Genomic DNA, 24,464 nt, shown 5'->3' with positions numbered 1-24,464 from the left:
GTTTTTAAGTCTTTTATTATAAATATTACTCATTTCTGTTTGATTTGACACATACAAGTAGTGTGACATAAGCTCATTCCACTTTCCTGAAATAAGAAAACAATTAACTGAAGCTGTCAACAGGCAATGTCAACATCTTCTCTAATTAAAATATATGCTGCAAGATGTATCACTGTTTGCACGACTTCTGAAAAATATACAAATCCAGACAATACATATCCTCAGGTACTAGTAATTCATTGACAGAGGCCAGTTAAAAATGTGTACCAAGTAACTAAATGGAACAATTAATTCTGAGTGTGCAATTGGTCCACAGAGCTTGATTTAAAATAATTTTGTGAAATCAGTTGACAATCTGAGCAAGATAAACTTCTGAATCAATCAAGCTATTTTAATCAAATATGCCAATTTGCATCTTTAGTTACTTAACATGAAAGAAGATCAGAAGGAGAGGCAATTTGTTCAGGATTGCAAAAGTTTGCTTCCTTGAGATTTTCCAGAAATTATTATCACCAAAAATGAATAATTTCAATAACTTTCAGGGTTAAGCTGTTTTCTCTGAGACTCACGGACTGTTCCGGTGTAGTACATACGGAAGTTAGTCATTCACAGTTACCCTGCAATGAGTCAATTCCACACTAGACACTACATGATCCCTAAATCTAGTACAGTTGGCCCTTGTTATCCACAGTTCCATTACCTGCGGTTTCACGTATCTGCAGCTGGGATATACAGACCCGACCTCGTTATCCACAGTACAGGGGTTAGCTTATCCACGGTTTTTGGCACATGGTTCTGACCTTATATGGTTGTGTTCTTCCTGCATGTGCTCGTGAACAGTGAGAGGAGTTTTGAAGACGACGGAGTGCTGGTTTTGTGGTTCAAAAAGACATTTTATAGAGCATATGGCAGCCCTGGGTAGCCTTTGGTGTCCTTGGGAAGCCATTGAGAGCCTTTAGGAGTCTTTGCTCTAGAGTCTTTTTGTACATATTTCTGTGGAGACTTTGCAAGCCTGTGGGAGCCTTGGGAGCCCTTCTTCAGCCATTCCTGTGCAGCTTCTTGGAGGAGCCTCTTGCAGCATTGTGCAGCCCTGGTAACTAAGATGCTAATCACTTTAGTAAATTTGATCTTAATCTTGATGAAATTATATATTTTGAATTAAAATATCCAAAGCAAAAATTTAATTGTAATCTTGATAATTATAGTACTGTGCTGTATAACTGTAAAGTGAAATTGTGCCGTCTAGTCGGTATCAACTCCTGGTAACCACAGAGCCATGTGGTTTTCTTCAGTAGAATACAGGAGGGGTTTACCATTGCCATCTCCCACGCAGTATGAGATTGTGCCTTTCAGCATCTTCCTATATCGCTACTGCCCGATATAGATGTTTCCCAAAGTCTGGGAAACATACCAGCGTGGATTCGAACTGGCAACCTCTTGCTCCCTAGACAAGTTACTTACCTGCTGTGCCATTAGGTGACCCTGTATAACTGTAGTTAATTTAAACTGCAATTAAAAATGTTATTATTAAATTAATTCCTTTTAAGTACTCTACTGTACCTATTAAAATTGATTTAAATATCCATTAAAATTGATTTCAGGTATGTATCCATTTAAAATTGATTTTAATTATCAGTTGCTACACTGTCCTGTCCTTTATTAGTTTGGGGTGGGGGGGGGAGTTGTCTTGCACAATTACTGTACTGTACCATTCATCATTGTGCAAAATTTTACTTCCTCCATCCACAGTCAAAATAAGCAAAAGCACAGCGAAGAGCTCTGTTGAGGGTAGTGGCAAAAGGTCTTGCAAAGTGTTGCCCTTGAGTGAGAAGGTGAAGTTGCTAGATATGTTGGCTCATCCACTGCATGCCATTACAGTATCAATGAGTCCATTGCCCACTCTATCAAGAAAAGTGAAGCCAGTATCCATGTGAGTGTGGTGTCCAGCAGCTTTACAGGTGGTTTGCAGCAGAAGGCAGTCAATTTTAAATTTTAACGTGTTTTTATCTACTGTGAATTTTATCTGTTTCTATGAATTTAAAATGTTTTATATTTTATATTTTTTAATCTGTACACTGCCTAGAGATTTCTATATTAGATGGTATAGAAATTCAATAAATAAATGAGTAAGTAAGTAAGCGGTGGGAACATCTGAAAGCATAGACCATGGCTTCCAGGAGAGCACGGGCTAGTTTGAAAGATTCACGCACCACTACAGCCTCCACATTGTCAAGCAGACAGGGGAAGTTGCATTGGGGAACCATGAGGCGACAAAGATTTCTAGCAGAGTTCCAGTGGCTGATTGAGTCTGGAGGCTACAGCCAGAACAGGTCTTCAGTGCTGACGAGGCATGCCTGTTCTGGAGGCAGATGCCATCCTGCTCCTTCATCAGCAAAGAAGAAAGAACTGCTCCAAGTTTCAAGGCAGCGAAGGACCGCCTAACTCTGCTGGTGTGCAGCAATGCTGCAGGGGAACGTGTAACAAGCACATGCTCCTGTACTGAACACAGAAATCTCGTGTCCTGAAAGGGAAGATTAAAAGCCAGGTTCCCATCTTCTCCAACAGGAGAGCATGGGTGACCACAGCGGTTTTCTCCGACTAGGTCCACAACTGCTTTTGATACGAGAAGGGGGTAGGCATTGGTGGTGGTTGATCTGCCCCTTATCCTATGACATGCCTCAATGTTCGTTTGTGAGATTCATGGGTGATTCTGAAGAAGGAAAGATCACACATACGCACACTCACAACTGTGAGTTTAAATGGGCTTTATTAAGGCTAATGATTACAAGAGTAGGTGATTAGGCATATAGGCAAGTAGTTATCCATTTCATTTTTCTATGATTGTAGTGCAGTGTTCAGTAACAGCTGAAAGCATTCCTAAAATCATTTTCCCTTTTCTCAAAATGCAGAGCTGCTAACTAGGAAAGAGTCTTGGCCTTACCAGAAAACAGACAGTTGTGTATCAGTAAACTGAGAAATTCTTCTTCTGTGTGCAAGAGCACCTTATCTGCTGTTACGTAGCAACAAGACAAAATAATTCCCCACCCTGGCAATTCAATCAGTGTTTCTCCTTTAATTTGGTCTAATAATTTCTATGACAGTTAACTTACACCACTAATAAATGTCCAGCATCCTTTACTCTTAACAGAAAAATCACTCCTTTCTAACCCTTCTACTAAATGCTGAATAGTTTAAAATAGTTTCATTTCTTTTGGAGCAAGTGGCTGAAGGCCTTTTGCTATCTCCTGAGTGTTCCCAAACAATCCTAGAAGCTGTGTTGGCAGAGAGGAAAAAGCTGAAGTACAGTTTCCAAGGAGGGAGGAAGACCGACAAGAGGAATGTCCATTAAAACAGCTTAGGAAGTGGGGAGGAGGATGGACCGGAAGGAGGAGAGGGGGAGACAAACCAGATGCCGTTTCCTGCCACTTGGCAAATAATGGCTGCAGCAGGGACTTTGCTGGAGCTCAGGATAGGTAAGAGCAAAGATTCAGGGACAGAGGGGAAAGGTGGGCGGGAGAAGGTGTGTTACTCAGAAATGGCTGGTTCATGAAGGCACAGCTCTGGGCAATATTTACCAGTTTCCAGGTACACTGGAATGAGATCTCCGCTGGCTTCTCCGGTGGCAGGGTGACCGGCTCTGAAAATACAGGAAGGGGCTACAAGCTGCCTCTTCCATGAAAAAGCCCATGCCTACCCTTCTACCATGAGTGGCTGTCTGCAGCTTTTTTATACCTTCAAAGCCAAAATAATCACCTCATCTACTCAGAGTGTCTCCTCTTTGATAAACAAAATCAGGCCTGGGGCTCTGAATCCTCCTGTCTGTCCTCCGGCAGGGAGCCAATCAGGAGCTTGGCTCTTTGATCAATCTCAAGATAGAGACACTTTTCTTTGTTTTATCAAGCCGGCCCTGGCTTGTGGTCATTTTGGTCTTGTTGATGATCTTCGGCCTAGAGAAATATGTTAGAAGGACAGAGAATGTTACGTAAGTGGGAGGGGGTCTCAGTGTTATATGAATATAATGTCCCCCATAATACAGCGTAGGCGTTATCTTCTCATGACTAGTTTTTAGCACAGCAACAAACTACCCAAGGCTCTTGAAAGGCAGTAAACAGCTTCAAGGCTGGGAGCGAGTAGCAGGGGGTGGTGGATTCCCCTTCATTCCCAGACTCTCAAGAATAGCATTTCTGTGCTTTGGCCTGGCTTAGAGGAAAAAAGCAAAGTCAGACTTCAGCTCCCTGCCAAAATGGCAATTCAGACACAGGCCTCAATCTAGACTTTTGGCTTTTTGGAGTCTCAGAGCAGACCCTGGTTCTAAAAAGGGGTCCACCCACCTGTTCATATCACTTTCTGCATGAGGTACAGAGATATCTAGCCTCCAAAAACCTGGCCTTCAGAATCTTCCTGGTGCTCGACAATGTCCCTGGTCATCCCCAGACCCTGCAGTTCATACACCAACCTTGAGATTGCCGTCTTGCCCCTGCTAACTTGGCAAAGAGGCACCTTTTAATGTGGTGATTCTCTTTATTTAGCAGGGAGAGAGTAACTAGCCCTCTCCACCCCCGGCACAGTATCTCCAGTGACTGTTGCTGGTGTCTATCTTATGTTTCTCTTTAGATTGTGAGCCCTTTGGGGACAGGGATCCATCTTATTTATTTGTTATTTCTCTATGTAAAAAGCCCTGAGCCATTTTTGGAATGGCAGTATAGAAATCGAATAAATAAATAAAATAAATAAATAGAACACCACCTCCTTGATCCAACTGACAGACCAAGGTCTGATCAAGACTTTCAAGTGCTACACAAAAACATCCAGGAGGGACACAGACTTCAGAAAATCTGCAGGAGAAAGGACTCAGGACCTTGGAGAGCTCCAAGCAAGACCACAAAAGAACTGGGTATAACAACATAAGATGTATGGTGCACCAGTGGCTGCTTGGAGTGGACTGCCAGATTTTATGGTTGCTGCCCAGGTAGTGTGCCCTGCCCCTTCCTTGGGGAAAACCCTGTTGTTTAAATAAGTATTTCCCAATTTCCCAAGCACTGGCTCTGGTAGCACAGGGGGCTCTGATTGGGCAGGTGAATTTTTGAGGAAGTCCTCCACATCAGAGGATGAAGAAAGGATTGTGTACTTGGGTCATGGTAAAGGTTCTGCCTCTTGTACCCTTGCTCCTCCTTGGTGAGGGGAATTCTGAAGGCACAGGATTGCCCAGGTTGGAGGGTCTTCCCACCCTGAACTATCTATCTCATCACTAAATGGGGAAGTCCAGATCTGGAGTCATGATAACTTAGATGTGGCAGCACACCCATGCACACAACTTCCAATGCACATATAACAGTGTGTGATGCAGGGAGTGTACTTGCACAGCTCTATACATGTTGGCCCTATTCCCACAAATGTCTCATCTTAAAAGAAAAATTAGGATGGAATGACTGTGAAAACTGGAGCATCATACTGGATCATGCAATACAGTATCAGATGTGTGCTGCAGACATTTGTTCACCCAGGCTTTTAATTAGATACTGTTTTAATAGTTTTTAACATCGTTTAAATTTTAAATTATTTAAATTACATCCTTTATATTATGTTGTAATCTGTATTTTATTGTGAGCTGCCCAGAGATGCAAGTTTTGGGTGGGACATACATATAATAAATGAAATGTGCAAACTGGTCTGAGCAGCACAGATCCACATGTACCAACTTGAGTCACACCCACTCATCCCCATCCTGAACTGCTCTATCTCCCCAATTGTGTCCATAGGCCATTGGGGCTCCCATCCAAAATGAATACTACGTTCTGCTTCTGCCATTCCTCAGTTACTTAGGCTCAAAACTAGAAGTTGCTTAAGCAAGTGATCAGGGCTAACATGCTTGTTTTTCATTCAGTAATAGTAACTGGATCAGAGACCACTGTGGACTGGGACCACAAAGTGGGGGGAAGGGTTTTTAACCTCCACAAGCCCAATACAAATCCCTTTATGGCTGCTATTTACTTCGAGGTGGGAGAAGCTTCCATAAACGCCAAAGGAAGCTCTTTTCCCCTGAACAAACTGCAGTCACAGGAACAGGAGGAAGACAATGCAAACTGGAATTATCATGGAGGCAAAGAGTCAAAGCCACCTTTCCCCCACACCGTGGCCGTGATCCGGCTGCTATTCAATGAACAAACAAACAAACCATGCTTAGATCACTAGTTTAAAGTAACATCTGGGTTTGATCAAACTGAATCATGGATGGTAATCCATTGTAGGTATATTTATATGCACTGTTCAATAATATAGCATTAGGACAGAAAAAAGAGAAGAAGCTAATGTTTTAAAGTCAAAAATAGAGGCAGCAGAGAGATCAATATTAAAAGTTTGAGACTCACTACTCTGATCAGCCACAGAGAAGTAGCTCAAACAACAGACACTGATGTCAATTTGAGACCATGCCCAAAAAGGACTATTCTAAAAAAATGTGACTGAGAATAAGGCTACTGAACAACAAACTGCAAATAGGTCCCAAGCCCACCTTTTGGAACTGTGCTCCTCCCACAAACACACCCAAACTGTGCCTGATGTAGGTCACGGTTTTCTGTGGTCTCCACAGATTTCCTACAGATGCCAGCCACAAGATGACAAGCAGGTTGTGAAATGGAACAGGGAAACACGCTTCCTTAAGAGTTAGAATGAAAATCCAGTTAAACAGTATCAGACATGGTTCACTCCTCCTAGCCTCCATAAGAGTTATATGTTATAGCAGCAACTATCTACAACACTCTTTTAGCCAAGATTTGAACCTATTTTAAATACTGGTTAAGAGGGAACCCAGTTAGATATTACCACAACTGATGCCAATGTAAGCCTTAAAAATCCTTCTTGGTGCTGAAAACTTCTGTCCACATCTAGAAATCTAAAATATTTTTCACTCCCTACATACAATGCACAGATTAAGATTTGGCACATTACTGAATATTTTATACCACTTTTCAGCAAAAGAAATTTTCAAAGCAGTTTACATAGCAAAAGGATGAGAAGATGGTTCTCTGCTCAAGGGGCTTGCAATCTAAAAAGAAACATACAGGAGACACCAGGGTGCTCCAGTGTGTGCTTCTGCACTTCCTGTGTTGTGACACTGCAGCCCCTACGCTGACAGTAGGGTGCTTTCCACATTTCCGATGCCTTGTTTTGGATTTAATCACTGCAAATTATTGCTATAACGTTGTATGTCCGGCGTAAAAAGGTTGCTGTACTTTCTGGTTGTTTTCATGAGACTGCTCCCCCTGTTGGGCGCTTTGCTATTTAAGTTTTGAGTGCGATTTGCCCAAAGAATTTTGCCGCTGTGGAGTGGGTAATCTGGAAAGTGCCCAGCAGCAGCAACTGGGAAAGACACTATTCTGTGATGAACAGGGATCATTGCTATTCTATGCGAAATATATGAGCCACCATTTTGAAAAGGTGCTTCTTTATATAGTAGGCAGGAAACTGATTTCATTTTGTTACAGCTTTTATGCAAACTTAAAAATATTTACTGCTGACCATCATACCTCTTCTGGAAGAGTAGGAGTTGTACAACTTTCTGTTCATTTTTATGTGGATTTGCAGGAAGAGTCTCCAGTCAATTGCAATAGGCAGTGGGGGGAAATGGCAAAAAGTAAAGTACTGAATTCTGTATGGAAGGATCAGTACATTTTGATTTTTCAGGCTTTTTAAAATGGAAGAGCATTACAGGAGCTTCTGGAAGGCTACTTGCTTTTTTATTTTTAGAAGGGTATTTGCATCCTCAGTGGTACATGCTGCCAAGTTTTATTTTCAAGCCAACTTTCAGGGAGTTGGCTACAGGCCACAGCGGGAAACAGATGAACCGGCATTCACATTCAGCAGCTGGTTGCCAGGTATTTCTGATTATGCAGATATTTTTAAATCCTTCGGTCATGTGCTTTCTGCTAAAGTGATTGATATTATTAGCTGATTTTGAGATTGATTCCTTTTGACTGTAGATAAACCAATTCATTTGGAATAATGCTGGGAAAAGTTGAAGGAAAGAGAAGAAGAGGATGACCAGCAGCAAGGTGGGTGGACTCGATTCTGACAGCAATGAATGCACCACTGAGAGACCTAAAAGGCCAAGCTGAAGACAGATCATCCTGGGGGGAATCTACCTATGTGGTCACTAAGAAGTGACACCACACTGACAGCACTTAATCAATCAATCAAAGCAGCTATAGTGGATCCTGAGCCACATGTTTTCTGTGGCATTAAATTCCAGGCTGGTCCTACCAGGCAGACCAAGATGGTTTTATCAGCAAAGGAAGCATTTTCTTTTCCTCCCCCTTTTGAGCAATACTTTGGGACATGCATCTCTTCATGACTGAGAACCACAGGGGCTAAAGACAGAAAGCTTGACGGTACAACAGGGTTGGTAATAATCGGTGCTTTTTTAAAATAAAATTAAAATGATTTTTAAAAAATTAAACCAGATTTTAATTTAAAAAAAACAATTCACTAGGTCAAAGATATCATCATGAATATTAATCATAACTTCTCATTAAATTCTATGAACATGTTAAGAGCAATATATGGGGATGAGCGATAACAGACTTGATCAATCCTACTCATTCTGCAGGTGGTGTATATGCAGTACACACATACAGGGTCAAGCCCTTGCCCCCTCCCCAGCTGTCTAAAAGTGCAATGACAAAGGTGGTCAGTAAATGAATGGAGGATTGGCGGAGTGGAGTAGACCTAAGCGAGGACAAGTTATAAATTATTTTAAATACAAGTTGCGGGGTGGAGATAGAAAGTGAAAACAAAAGTGAACAACAAAACATATTCATGCAATCCTAAGAAAACCTTTTTTGGAGTGCATCCTCCATTGTAGAAGGGAAACTTCCATCATGGAAGCAAACTGTAAAAGAGACCCCATTTGGGAATATTTTAATGAAGTTTCTGTGGGTAAGAAAAGCATGTATGCAAAATACAAACAGTGCAACAAAAATGTATGGCCTGGTTGCCCAAATAAAACAGCATTATGAGAAGTGTGTAGCTACCTTCTAAAAATGAAACCCACATCTATCTCTGAATATGTATTAAGATAATATTAGAAAACAGGAATGTACTTTTACTAGAAAATGATGATTTTCCTGACTAGTGATTTAAATCATTAAAATCAAGTCTTTCTGTGAAGCTATTTAAATCAGGATTTAAATAAATTTGATTTAAATCAAATCAACCCTGCGGTACAAGACGCAAAAACTAGTGTTTGCTGAACAGGATGGTCATAAAACTGGGGATAAAGATAAACCTACCAAGGCTTCCCAAGTCTAGATGGAAATATCAAGAAAGGATCACTTATGATTCACCATTTCATTACACCTATATTGGTGGAAGAGAACACAGCTCAGTTGCAGAGCACATACTTGGCATGTACAAAGTCTGAGGTTGAGGCCTTGTTGTCTCCTATTAAAGGGATCTCAGGTGGTACCTCTTCCTGTGATCTCGGCTGCCAGTCAAACAGCTCATGGTCTAACAAAATATCAGGCAGCCTTTATCATATTGAAAGGCAGAATAATGCTTCTACCTTGGTGGATATTTTTAAGTATGACATCATTATCAATTGACAGTCTCTGATCGATTTACAGTTTCATCTATGGTGTGTTAGAACATTTTTCCCCATTAACTACATTTGTTTAGTTATTTATTCATTAAAATCACATTTGTTTGCACTATTTTCATTGCTGTCAATAGGCAGCCCTGTTGATATTCTGATGCCTGTAACTTCTGTGTTTTCCACCCAATTGGCATGAAATGTTTAGGCATTCTCCTACGCCTCTAAGAGATCAGATCTGCCAAATTTCAGACAGATGAGAGAAAAGGTCCACACTCTCTATACAATTAAAAACTAAACTATCAACTAATAAATATCATTAAACTGCAATAACTGACCAACTAAGCACAAGGTAGTAGGAAATATAAAAACATGCAGAATAGACTGAAAATAATTAAAATAAATGTAAGAGGTGTCTTACTGCAAATCGGTTTTGCACAAAGATGAAGAGCAGATAAATGGAAAGGAAGCTGAAAATGCTCAACGTTCAAAGAGAAAGAACGTATGCTTTGGCTCTTTCTTACCCGACTTCAAATCCCCATTCGGCCATGAAACTAGCTGGGTGACTCTGGGCCAGTCACTTCTCTCTCAGCCTAACCTACTGTTGTGAAAGAGAAACTCAAATATGTAGTACATCGCTATGGGCTCCTTGGAGGAAGAGCAAGATATAAATGTAATAATAAATAAATAATAATAATAATAATAATTAATTATAATAATTAATATTAATAATAAATATTAATAATAATAATCCCCCAGTGAGGCACTACCTTGGCGTGGTTGTGGGGCTTGCGTGCAGAGGAAGGTGAGAGTTATGCCAGAGGTCCAACCATACTGGACAGGTCTCACCAGAGGAGCCAGACAAAGAATGCCTCTCCCATCAACAATATGGTGAGACGTAACTTTAATAAATCTATACCGGATCGGTCGTCGCCCGGGTCAACAAGGACCGTGCCAGGTACTATAGTCCCTGGACATCTGGTGGCAAGTGGGCAACAGGACTCAGGATCTTCAGTTGAGCAACCAGGGCTGAAGACAGCAAAGTTACTGGAAGAAACGTTGCTTAACCGAAAAAAATATACGAAAAATGCCAACAAGGAAATAATGATCTGCTATTACAAGTCTAGTCCAACTAGAAGAGGTTATTTAAAAAGAATGTACCAAATTTGGAAAGAGAAGCATCCAGATACAGAAATAACAGAACAAAGGCTAGCAGATCAGAGAAGATTCATAATAAGAAATAAAGTATTCACAGGAGTTGAGCTGGAAGAACTGCAAAGAGCAACACAGGCTCAAGATATGGAAGAAGAATTACCACCAACTGAAGAAGTTGCTCAGGCGCAGGTGGAGGAGGTGGAGGAAATCGAGGATGCCACTGTTGCTGAACTGTTTCAAATTCAAAACCAGGCAACCGCCCCTTTGCCTTCACCTCAAAAACCCAAATGCCATTTAACAAAAAAGCAACAAGAACTCAAGCAAAAAATAACTGAGCACATGAACCAAACAACCACCAGAGTTCGACTTCCAGCTCTAAAAACAGTTGCCAAAAAACAACTCGCTCAGGCATTAAAAGATGTCAATGCTGCACCTGCAGAAATAACAACCAAGAATTTGCAAGAAACAAACCAACTAATGTACAGTGCAGCAACAACAACAACACAAGAGCTCGGATATATCAGTGGACCTGTCAAAAAAGAAAGCAGTACATCACCTAAATGGAAGATTAGATTAGAAAATAAAATCTCCAGGCTTAGATCAGATGCTAGTAAATTGAAAGATATGAAAGACAAGAAGCTGAAGAATGAAAACACCAAACAGTATCTGATCCAAAAATACCACCTAGATTCAAGGAAAATTAGAGAAGTCCTAGAAATAATAAAGCAGCAAATAACAGCAGTGTCAAAGAAGATTAGCAGATATGAAGTCAGAATTACATAACACAGGCAGAATCTCCAATTCCAGACGTTTCTACCAAAGCATAGAAGGAGAAACTGCAAGAAACATAGAAACACCAAATAAAGAAGAAACAGTGCAATTCTGGGGGAAATTATGGGACAATCCAATAGATTATAATAAAAAAGCAGGCTGGATGAAAGAGGTCGAAAAATGTAACCAACAAATGCAAGATCTAATAATAACACCAGAATTAATAAGTGAAAGAGCAAAAAAAATTAAAAATTGGACTGCACCAGGCGACGAACTGCATGGCTTTTGGCTTAAACACCTAACAAGCCTTCATAAACAACTATCAAAACAGTTCAATCACATTTTGCAAGGAGGTGATGTTGAACAATGGCTAACAACTGGGAAAAATCATCTCATCATGAAAGACCCAGCAAAAGGTGTAGTTCCAAGTAATTATAGACCGATAACCTGCCTGCCAACCATGTTCAAATTATTAACCGGAATAATAGCAGATGAAGTGATGCAACACTTATTAACTAACAAACAGCTTCCAGTTGAACAGAAAGGAAATTGCCCAAAAACCAGAGGCACAAAAGACCAGCTGCTGATTGACAAAATGATTTTAGAAAATTGGAAGAGAAGAAAAACCAATCTAAGTGTTGCATGGATTGACTACAAGAAAGCCTTCGATTCATTGCCTCACACATGGATACTAAAATGTTTAGAAACAACTGGTGTCAGCAAAAACATTCAGATATTTATAAAAAAAGCAATGAGCATGTGGAGTACACAGTTAACAATCAATGGCGAGACACTTGGACAGGTTAGCATTAGAAGAGGTATTTTCCAAGGGGACTCACTATCCCCTCTGTTGTTTGTAATCGCCATGACCCCACTTTCACAAATACTCAACAAAACAGGCCTCGGATACCAAACATCTAAAACATCCAGTCAAATCAACCATCTGCTGTACATGGACGATCTGAAGTTGTATGGAAAGTCCCAGTCAGAAATTGAATCACTGCTAAACACTGTCCATATATTCAGTAGCGATATAGCAATGGAGTTTGGACTAGACAAGTGTGCTGCATTAATAATGAACAGAGGGAAAATAAGAAAGACAGAAGGAATAGAACTGCCCAATGGAAGCAAGATCAAGAACCTGGAAGAGAAAGAACCTTACAAATACTTGGGCATTCTCCAGGCTGATAACATTGCACACACTGAAGTTAAAAGAAAAATTGGAAGTGAATACATCAGGAGAGTTAGAAAAATCCTCAAGTCCAAACTCAATGGCGGGAACACCATACAAGCCATAAACACCTGGGCTATACCTGTTATCAGATACACTGCAGGAATAATAGACTGGACCGAGGCAGAGCTAGAGATGCTGGATCGTAAGACCAGGAAAATCATGACCATCAATCATGCTCTGCACCCCCACAGTGATGTCGATAGGCTCTACCTCCCTCGCAGCTCAGGTGGAAGAGGAATGCTGCAAGTCCATCAAACAGTAGAGGAGGAGAAAAGAGGCCTTGAAGAATATATCAAGGATAGTGAAGAAGATGCACTTAAAATGGTCAATAACGTGAAACTATTCAACACCAATGAAACAAAGCAGGCCTACAAGAAAGAAAAAGACAAGAACCGAGCAGAAAAATGAAGAAATAAGCCCCTGCATGGTCAATATTTGCACAATATAAGTGGAAAATCAGACATCACCAAGACCTGGCAATGGCTTGAGAATTGTTGCTTGAAGAAAGAAACAGAGGATTTAATACTGGCTGCACAAGAACAGGCACTAAGAACAAATGCAATAAGAGCAAAAGTCGAAAAATCAACCACAAATAGCAAGTGCCGCCTTTGTAAAGAAGCAGATGAAACCGTGGACCACCTAATTAGCTGTTGTAAAAAGATTGCACAGACTGACTACAAACAAAGGCATGACAAGGTAGCAGGGATGATACACTGGAACATCTGCAAAAAATACAAGTTAGCTGTAGCCAAAAATTGGTGGGACCATAAAATTGAAAAAGTTGAAGAAAATGAAGATGTGAAAATATTATGGGACTTATGACTACAAACAGACAAACCTCTGCCACACAATACACCAGATATAACTGTAGTGGAGAAGAAAGAAAAACAAGTTAAAATAATCGACATAGCAATACCAGGGGATAGCAGAATAGGAGAAAAAGAAATAGAAAAAATCACCAAATACAAAGATCTACAAACTGAAATTGAAAGGCTGTGGCAGAAAAAGACCAAAATAATCCCAGTGGTAATTGGCGCCCTGGGTGCAGTCCCAAAAGACCTTGAAGAGCACCTCAACACCATCGGGGCCACAGAAATCACCATCAGCCAATTACAAAAAGCAGCTTTACTGGGAAGAGCCTATATTTTGCGGCGATATCTATAATAACCAACAGTATTGATGATAAAATTCAGCCATCCCAGGTCCTTGGGAAGGACTCGATGTCTGGATAAAACAAACCAGTCGGTGGCACCTGTCTGACTGTGTAAACAAGAAATAATAATAATAATAATAATAATAATAATAATAATAATAATAATAATAATAATAATCTTTTAAATCCTATCCCTTGCCAGTGTAATTATAAGGTCTTATGTGGAAAGAAAACCATGATGTTGGTCACTTTTTATTATATGTTTGCACTGAAGATAGAACTATTCAATCTCATTCTTCCTACACCCCATAACTTACATCAGACCTATTATGGCTGCTAGAGAGGAATGAAAAGTGATGGAGCAATGAATGAAAGAAACTAATGAAACATCTGAAACTCATTTATGCTTCTGACTTTGATTTGTTCAGTGGCTGCCAGTAAAGGCAAATTGGAGGGGCAGTAAACAAGCCTCAAATGAGGCTTGTTCTCACTCATCTCAACCCACACTGCCTGCCTCCCTTTCCCATGCTGTGCCCAGTTGCAGTATTAACCCCTTGCTTGCAGGCTGGTTGTTCACTGGATTGCAAAACTGAATAAATGACCAGCCCATATGAAAAGGGTTATTACCACAACTGGGCACGTCAAGGAAGAGTAAGCCAGCTGGGATGAGGCAAAATGAGTGATAACAAGCAGAAGCTCATTTACTGCCCTCGCCCCCCTCAATCAGCCCATACCATCCATCACTGGGTTTGTTTGGTTTTTTGCTGCTGTAAACAATGAACCTCTTCTGGACCCCAAGCAAAGCAGCATTTGCTTGCATCTTAGGAGAGCATGATGCTAGCTAGGCCTCAGTCTCAATACTCTAGCCTAACAAAAGAGACAGATTATGGATATTGATCAGATATGGAAAAAATACCAAAATGCTTGCTTAATAGGTACTAGACTCATGGATTTAAGTTCATCTCAAATTTATAATCTATTTAAAAATCACTTTCTAAGCAATCTTGGAATATTTCAGATTTGATTCAATATTACACTTCCTTTCCAATATTTTACTCAAACAGTTCTGTCAAAGCTAACCTTGCATTCATTCTCTCACCAAACATGACTATGAGTGATCATTATCAAGCATGTCCTTTCCTATTCAATACTAAAAAAAAAAGAAAAAGATTTTTTTTCCCTTAATTACTGCTTTGGAGTTTTTAAAAGGCTTTCTTTTAGTGCAATATAGTGCTGACAGCAAACTGAGAACATGCTTTGCCTTAATTTGTCGCATGAATTATGATCTTTCTCTGTATTAAGACTACGATATTTGATCGTGCAAACACACACACCTTATTTGTACTAGGGGTGTGCAATTCGGGTATTCGGTGATTCGGTTCGGGACCCGAACCAAATCACCTCTGTTCTGTTTTGTGCCCGAATATGGGCCACTCGAATCACCCTTGATTTGGTTCGGATTTGGATTTAATCCGAATCTGAATCGATTCGGGGGGGAGGGGCCCAGGGGCAAAATTTTGGGGTGGGGTGGTAGTGCCCAATGGGTGGAGTCTACCACCCCAATTTCAGGGGAATTGGGCAAAGGGCTGATTTTGGGGGGATTTTTGAAGTTTTAGTGACTTTGGGGCAGTTCAGGGGCATAGCATGGGATCTGGGCAAAAATAGTGGGGTGGGGTGGTAGTGACTAATGGGTGCAGGCTACCACCCCAATTTCAGGGGGATTGGGCAAAGGGCTGATTTTTGGGAAATTTCTGAAGTTTTCATGTCTTTGGCGCAGTGTGAATTCTCATTCTATCATAGCAAATGAGATTTTTTTCAATTAAACAACTCTCATGACCCCACTTTCACTTTTTCACACTCTCAATTACAATGAATATGAGGAAGTAATCAATTTAGCACACTTCAACTTATGAAGACAAACCTCAGAAATTCACCAAAATTCACCCCTCTGCCCAATCACTCTGAAATTGGGGATGGGTGGTAGCCTCCACCCATTAGGCACTATCTACCAGCCCACCCCACTCCTTTGGGGCAGATCCACTTTCTGCCCCCAATCTGCCCCAAGGACACCCAAACTTCAAATATTCCCAAAAAATCAGCCCTCTTCCCAATCCCCCTGAAATTGGGGTGGTAGCCTCCACCCATTAGGCACTACCACCCCACCCCACTCTTTTGGGGCAGATCCACTTTCTGCCCCCAAACTGCCCCGAAGTCACTAAAACTTCAAAAATTCTCAAAAAATCAGCCCTTTGTCCAATCCCCCTGAAATTGGGGTGGTAGCCTCCACCCATTAGGCACTACCACCCCACCCCACTCTTTTGGGGCAGATCCACTTTCTGCCCCCAAACTGCCCCGAAGTCACTAAAACTTCAAAAATTCTCAAAAAATCAGCCCTTTGTCCAATCCCCCTGAAATTGGGGTGGTAGCCTCCACCCATTAGGCACTACCACCCCACCCCACTATTCTGCCCCAGGCCCCACTTTCTGCCCCAATCTGCCCCAAAGATATGAAAACTTCAGAAATTTCCCAAAAATCAGCCCTTTGCCCAATCCCCCTGAAATTGGGGTGGTGGCCTGCACCCATTAGGCACTACCACCCCACCCCACTATTTTTGCCCAGATCCCATGCTATGCCCCCGAACTGCCCCAAAGTCACTAAAACTTCAAAAAATCCCTCAAAATCAACCATGAACCAAATCACCCGCATTTTTCGGGCCCAAAATTCGGGTGATTTGGCTCGGGCCCGAAAAATATCGGGGGACATCAGGGGCGATTCGGTTCGGCCCCGAATCACCCGAAATTGCTCGTTTCGGGCACAGTTCGTTCTGTGCCCAAAATTTTTTGCACATCCCTAATCTGTACTCATTGCTAATTCCATGCGTGGCAGCTATCGCAAGAGTTCACGAGCAAGCTGCTGGCGGGGTTAGAGGAAAGTGGCAGTGGCAAGGCAGGAAACAAAATGGCAGCAGGGGCAGAGGGGCAAGAAAACAGTGGCATTCGGGGGAAGACAGTGGAGGCAGGCGGGCTAGAAAAGAAAGCGACAGTGGAGGGCAGAGGAAACTAGAGGCACAGACGCTCTGCGCCCGGACCAGCTAGTACTGATTAAATCCTTTTCAAACCAATATAGATCAATCAGTTGAGAAAAATTCTTCTTCTCCCTTCTAAATCTGTGCCAGCATTTCCATTCACCCACCTCATGAACAACAGGATGAGAAGTGAGATGCTAGCACAGAAGCCAAGACTTCTGTGCCAAACTATTGCCAATTCACCCTCTTGGTGAAGTAGACTAAAGAAATAAGGAATTAGCATACCCCAACACCAAGGCAAGGGATGGAGAGCTGGTCTTGCAGTTAGCGAGCATGAATTGTCCCTTTACTAAGCAAGGTTTGCCTTGATTTGCCTTTGGAACGTGACTACACATGGACACTATTTGTTATAAGATATTCCCCATAGGTGACGGGGCCAGAGCTCAATGACAGAGTATCTGCTTTGCATAAAGAAGGCCCCAGGTTCAATCTCTGGTGTCTCCAGGTAGGGCTGGGAAAGACTCCTGCTGGAAACCTCCTGTAGATACAAACAATACTGAATTAAATTGACCAAACTTCTGACTCAGTGGGCAGCTTCCTATGTTCCTACATTACACCAGCTAATTCCAAACAAACGGTAAAGCTGAAATACTGTAGCAGTCTTTGGAAATAAGCCCCATTTAAATCAGTGGGACTTACTTCCAAGTAGTACAATCTAGAAAGCACTTATTGAGGCGCTTCACACAAGCAGTGTGAAGCGCCGAAAGGAGGTCTGTGGGGAGAGAAGGTTTGATCCGCTCTCCCCACAGATGATCACTTACCCTTCCTCAGGCGGGTGGACTGCCCACCCAGACAAGCGGCAGCTTCCCTGCGGCACTCCTGCGCCTCACTTGGGTGCTCCAGGGGTTGGGCTCAGGGAACCACCCCCACATGGTGCCCCGCCCTCCAGAGCTCCAATAATGCACCATGTGAGTGTGTGGTGCATTACTTGGATCCCCCCCCCACCGTGTGTCCACCATGGCTGCAAGAAGCCACAGCAGACACATGATCACGTAGCCCGATTTTTGGGTGCGCTCACACCCAGAACCTGGGCTAAGCGGCGGGCTACTTTAGAGGGCTTGTCGGGGCTCCCGGCAGTTCTCATGCACAGTGAAAACCAGGCTGGGCTTCCCTAGCCCAGTTTTCACTGCTCATGAAAATAGCTTCATTTTGTTCAAAACTATTATATATATACACACACACACACATGCATATTTATGTAAATTTAAACCAACTCATGTGATCCATCAAGTTTTCTTTAAACAGGCAACAGCTATGAATTATTAGCTCATAAAGGACAGAATATTACGTTAACTGATCCTGTGCCAATTTGCTCTGCTGCAGTCAGCTGCAAACACAGTATTGTCAGCACCCAATGCTCTGCTGTCTTGGCTCAATTGCCCTCTGCCTAGCTATCTAGCGAATGTCTGCAGCATCTATTACACCCAATATTTTTTTCTGAGATTTATTATTATTATGCATCCTAGGTTGATTTCAAAATAAATGCCAAATTTCAACTGGAGGTGACACAGTTTAGCAGCAAGCCATATCCATTTATAAAACAAAAGAGTAGTTTGGAAACCAAAGCCGGTGGCAGGGGGCGGGGGGGGAAGGAGACTTGTTAAGTGTCTATTTTTAAAGTTAAGAATCTACAACACAATTCTGCTTCTATAAGCCCTGACTTCAGTCCTGGGTGTATTTTCTAAACAAAAGTAAACCATTTGTTCACGTTTATTGCTCCCAATAGATGTGTTCCTAATATCCACCTTTTGCAATACTTTTCAGAAATATGGATACATCATTTTTTAAGAAAAGCAAAGAAGAAGCCATGAAAAGCAAAGTGAGCACATACCACTGTTTCATAGATTAAGTAAAGGTAATGTGTGCCGTCAAGTCGGTGTTGACTCCTGGCAACCACAGGAGGGATTTACCATTGCCATCTCCCGCGCAGTATGAGATGATGCCTTTCTGCTAGGGATGGGCCCGGACCAGTCCGGGGCCCATTGTAAAGGCCTCCAGACCGGTCCAGACCTGGGTGGTCCGGTTCAGTTGGGAGGGTGCCTTAAAGAGCAGGGGGAGGGTTTACTTACCCCTCCCGCCGCTTTCCCGCTCTGGCGCCGTAATTTCAGAAGTAATTGGGGCAGCAGGATACCTCCCCGCCACCCCTTCCCTGCTGTCGCTGTTAAAAACTCCCAGGAGCCCTTTGCGCGCACGCACACATCACAGAGACGTGAAGCGCGCGCACGATGTGCACGCGCGCAAAGGACTACTGGGAGTTTTTAATAGCGACAGTGGGGAAGGGGCGGCAGGGAGGTATCCTGCCGCCCCAATTACTTCTGAAATTACGGTGCCAGAGCGGGAAAGCGGCGGGAGGGGTAAGTAAGCCCTCCCCCACTCTTAAAGCCACCCCCCACCCCAGTGCCGGACCGCAGTTTGGCGGTTCCGTGCACACCCCTACTTTCTGCATCTTCCTATATCGCTGCTGCTCGATATAGGTGTTTCCCATAGTCTAGGAAACTTACCAGCAGGGATTTTAACCGGCAACCTCTGGCTTGTTAGTTAAGTCATTTCCCCACTGTGCCATTAGTTGGCTCTGTTTTTATAAGAACTGTGTTAAAAATGGTGTGTGTGTGTGTGCGCGCGTAATCTGCTGCCTGATTTATATTCTGGTGTACTTAGATAGTCCAAGCAATTGGCCAAAAGAAGGTAAGTAAGTAAAGTGTGCCATCGAGTCGGTGTCGACTCCTGGCGTCCACATGGCCCTGTGGTTGTCTTTGGTAGAATACAGGAGGGGTTTACCCTTGCCATCTCCCACACAGTCTGAGAGGATGCTTTTCAGCATCTTCCTATATCGCTGCTGTCCGCTATAGGTGTTTCCCATAGTCTGGGAAACACACCAGCGGGGATTCTAACCGGCAACCTCTGGCTTGCTAGTCAGACCATTTTCCCGCTGCGCCATTAGGTGACTAGCGTACAGAAAAATCTAAAGGTCTCCATCCACTTTGGATCTTACCTCAGGGGCAATGAGAAGGGACATTTTCCTGATTTTCAAGCATTCTTGTGCACACCTGGCTCTTGTACTGGCTATGTGGGAAACTGGAAGACACATCCACACACCTATCCATTTTATAGGCACCTCCCCAAGAAGCTACATGATGCAATTCCTAAAGCAAAATTTGACTTGCCACTGGCTGTTTAGCACCTATTCCTGAACTAGTTTAAGTTTTGTATTTGCATTCCAGTACTACTGGCCATTGGAAAGCAGAACCTATAAAAGCTCCAGTATTTGTGTGACCAAGATGTTCTGGAACCTCCAGTTCCAAGTATGAAGATGCAAATGAAGATGGAGGGTTTTGGAATATGCTCCCTGCTGAAATAAGAGCATCTCCTTCTCTGTTTGTTTTCAGGAAGACCCTCAAGACTCTTCTGTTCTTGCAAGCTTTTAATTATAATTAATTTTAATAATTTCAATATTTTGGTTTATATTGTTTTTATTGAGTTTTATGTATTTTAATCTGTGATTTTTAATACTGAAATCTGTACACCACCTAGAGACATATATATCAGGTGGCATAAAAATATGATGAATAGATAAATGATAAATAAATGTTCCAGGTGGTTCCATGGCACATTAGGTTTTTAAGTGAAGCCACATATATCTGCAACAACCACAACTGCCCATTAGAAAGGACTGTTCCTCTCCACTTTGCATGCAGAAGGTCCCAGGCTCAGGCCCTGGCATCTCTACGAAAGGCTGGGAAACATCCATCTAAATCCCTGGAGAGCTTCTGCCAGTCAGAGGAGACAATACTGAGCTGGGCAGAGCAGTGGCCTGAGTTGGTATAAGGCAGCTTCCTATTTTTATACATCAGTATTATTGACTTAATGTTATAGATGACAAACAAAAATAAACATGGAGTTAATGGGCTTTACTATTGTGGGAATTGTGCTTCAAATTTTGCTATGCCCTATTAACTTCCCAAAAGTGTTCTGCTGGGCCCAGGCAAAAGTGAATGTGAAGGTTGGGGTTTGAGAAGTAGGCAAGTTGGCAGGATTCCACTGAGCCCAAAACTTGGAAGAGGAATATAGGCCCCCACAAAAAGGCAATGAACAAGACCATGTGGGTATTATGCAGGCCTGCATAACATAAGGCCCAGGGGCTGGATCCTGCCCGCAGGGACTGGCCCACAAGAAGGAAAGTCCTTCAGCAACAGCAGGAGCCATGAAGAACACTTGGCTTGACCTGTGACAAGCAGCAGCAACTCAATGCATTTGTCTACTTGAGACAAGATGTTTCTCACTCACCTTGCTGGCCCTTGTTGTGGACACCCTGACTCCAACATTAAACCCAGGGTTACCAATCCAGAATTATGTCGAATCCAGGCTGGTGTTTGATTCCATTTTATTAAGGAATCAATTAATGTCTGAACTCAGGTGAACTAACCAGTACATGACACCCAGGTTTCATGAATTGTCTCTGGGACAAATGATAATTGCTTTGTGAAGGTAGGGGCAATACAGCATTGTTTCTCAATGTTTGTGAAATGGGTAATCAAGAGACACAATGGCCAGGCTGCGTTTCCTGTCTCACACATATCCAAATACTACTATGGTGGAATGCCTTTACAAATGCATGGCAGGTAGATTTACACACACTAGCAATTTGGATATGTTGGTTGCCCAGTTCATTTATGTTGAATCAGTAGTCCAGTTCTGCATCTTTGCCAGCACCACTGAACTCCTTGCAACAGGAACTCAAAATGGAGTAAAATGATTAAACTCCTAAAGTTTGCCTGAACTTGCTTTCAGGAAATGTCTTTGGGGGAAGCTAGGAGCTGAGCTCGCATTTCCTCTTACAAAAAAGTCTATGTTAATCATTGTTCTACTTTGCCAGGGGATAATCTTGTCTTTCTTTGAGAGGTATTTGCTATGTAGAATTAGAAGCACTGTTATACCCTATAGCTGTCTTCAGAATTCCACCCTAGGTAGATGCACACAAAATAAAATGATTTAACTGCTCTCTCACACCTATAGCTTTGAATTTTCCTTCCTAACACCTTTTAACACTCTGGAGGGACCAGGCGCCAGAAAATCTGGGGACAAAAGAAGATGCCATTTTGCAAGCTCCAGAGATGCAGATTTGCCTTGGGAATGTAAATAGAACAATACTCTGCCCAAACAGGAGATGGGACCCAGATCCTATTTACCCTGGACTGAGCTAATATCCTGAACCAATATCAATAACTAGAAGACAGGATCTGGAGGATAAAAGCAAATTGTCACCTTTTGTGATCCAGGAAGGATGATGATATTTTGAATGGACTCTATGGAAATCAAGTGATGGAACAACTATAAGAAGGGGTCTCTGGACATGGCAAATCAGCAAGCTTTGCCTAAGCAGCAGATCTTTGCTCATCGCAAGTGCATCGCAAGTGCCGGCTGCCTAGCTAGGCAGAGGCCTGAAACCTGCAGACAAGAGGCTGCTCAGTGATTCTTGCTGCAGAGCGAAGAATCAAGGGCTAACTCTGTGGAATCCAGGGCCAGCTCCTTGCACCTGAAGCCTACATCGCTCTCAAGCCTCGCATCCAAGCTGTGTAAACTTGCTGCCCCATGTCGGACCCTGGTAAATATGGCCTTGGTTTCCACTTCCTCCCTCCCTTCTAATCACTGCCACCCCTTTCCTAAGCCCTCCCCTTCCTTCTTCTCTCTCTGTTTCTCTCTAAATGTTTTATTAGGATTTATAAGACAGCTGTAATTATTGATTGCATATACATGTGATAGCCAGGCACATTGAACTACACCTTGAATCAGAAACATGTTTAATTTGGATGACCTGTTTGAATTTTATCCTGATGAGCAAATAATAAAGCCCATTGAATTATTTGGGAGTGTTTGGGGTCTTGTTTCTACCTTCGTGCCCAGAATACACATGGTCACTATATAAAGAACTGGTCACTTTGTGACACTGGTGAAACAAGCCTAATTTCATATGCTAGCTCCAGAGCATATCTGGTATACAAATCAGGCTTGGTTCACAACACCCTGGTCCTGTGCCAGAGCCCACTAACAGCATCCCTCATCCCTCCTGTCCCCCTGATTCCAACTCTCTGCTTCCTTGCTTTCATTAAATTTTTAATAATTAGTTTTAGTGTAATAATTAATGTGCTGAAAGCTGACCTCGGCCCCTGCACACCACGTCATGGTTGTTTCTGGCCCACCAGGACACTTGAGTTGTGCACCCCTGGTATACAGCAATTGTTAAGGTCCACAGGAGTCCGAAATCCACATACACCGACTTCACTCTCAAATCCCCTCCTAACCCTAGTCTCTCTCTTGCTTCCTCCACTGAAACTATTCATATCGGGGTGGGGGGAGGTTGGTGGTAGGCGAGGTTTGAGGGTAGGACCTGGCCACTGCCTGCCACTGCACCCCACCACCACTTCCTTCGTGGCAGTCCCCTACCGTCACCAGCCACCACCGCTGCTCCTGCTGGCCTGACTTCACCAGGCAGTGGGATCTACCTCTTCAGGACTGACCTAACTCTGTGACAGCCACAGCCCTTGCACATGCATCAGAAGCATGCCAACACAGGAGGCATGGCTGGCATTGGGACATGGACACATCAGCCACTGCCCTCTCCCAACCAGTGAGCTCTTTGTTCCACAGCTTGGTGCCTTAAGGTGATGTATCAGGGTAACCTTGTCCCCAATAAGGAGGTTCATTCCTGGGCAGATGGAGCCCAATAATCAGCCCAAATGAGAGGACTTTAAGATCAAAGGTTTTATTCTGCCTTAAGAACAGAGGTGTTACTTTGGCATATGCTCAAAGCAAGACAAAGGAATATCCAAACATCCATACCTTTATACAAGACAAATGCAAAAGTCATCCTCACAAGGAAACAGCATATTGATGCCAAAGTGCCTAACCAAGGCCAGAAAACAAACTCCAAACACGTACGCAGGCAGACTGCCAACATCTACCTAGTCATATCAACCCCTTCTACATATCAACTTCACTACATTCCAAAGCCGGTCGCAGTAACCTATGGGGGATGGAAAACTACTAGAGAAACATAGTTGTGACAGTGCTTTGCACTGACAAGCAAAGAAACATCTCTTGCAGAGAACCATTATTTCAAACTAATTCAGGCTGTGCAATTCTATGCATTTCTAATTTACTATACATCAAAGGGGATGCGAAAGGGGCCCCCTGGCAGCCCCCGGACACCGGCAGCTGGGGGACATTTGTCTCCTCCAGTTCAATGGTGACTATGCGCCTGCTTTGCACTCCCACTTTGAAGAGGAATATGCAGCTTTTTTTTTTTTTTTTTAAGGGAGAACTTGTCCTGCTTTTCCCACTCTTTGTGACCACAATACCAAAAAAACCCAACATGGAACAAGAGCAAACTATCTTTTTAAATGGCATAGTGGCATCAAAGCAACCATTTGCAAAGTGAAGGGGGGAAAAGGGCTCCTATCCCAACTTAAATCAAATGCCTTGT

The 24,464-nt window shown here is 42.7% G+C and overlaps 1 protein-coding gene and 1 long non-coding RNA gene across 7 annotated transcripts in view; one reads left to right on the top strand and one right to left on the bottom strand.

Moving 5' to 3' along the window:
- TMEM117 (transmembrane protein 117) overlaps window positions 1-24,464 on the bottom strand; it is a 355,803-nt gene that overhangs the window by 296,792 nt on the left and 34,547 nt on the right. The gene's annotated exons all lie outside the window — the stretch shown is intronic.
- LOC128326917 (uncharacterized) lies at window positions 3,382-22,846 on the top strand. 2 transcript variants are annotated; one of them, XR_008308330.1, is made up of 4 exons: window positions 3,382-3,473; window positions 7,980-8,051; window positions 18,749-18,803; window positions 20,371-22,846. It is a non-coding gene; the product is annotated as an uncharacterized LOC128326917 (long non-coding RNA). The 2 variants fall into 2 exon arrangements; XR_008308329.1 differs by having other exon boundaries at window positions 20,206-22,846.

This window comes from Hemicordylus capensis, chromosome 5, assembly GCF_027244095.1.
Source record: "Hemicordylus capensis ecotype Gifberg chromosome 5, rHemCap1.1.pri, whole genome shotgun sequence".
Classification (NCBI taxonomy): Eukaryota; Metazoa; Chordata; class Lepidosauria; order Squamata; family Cordylidae; genus Hemicordylus; species Hemicordylus capensis.
The sequence above is the reverse complement of the archived record's forward strand: the minus strand, read 5'-3'. Positions and strand labels throughout refer to the sequence as shown.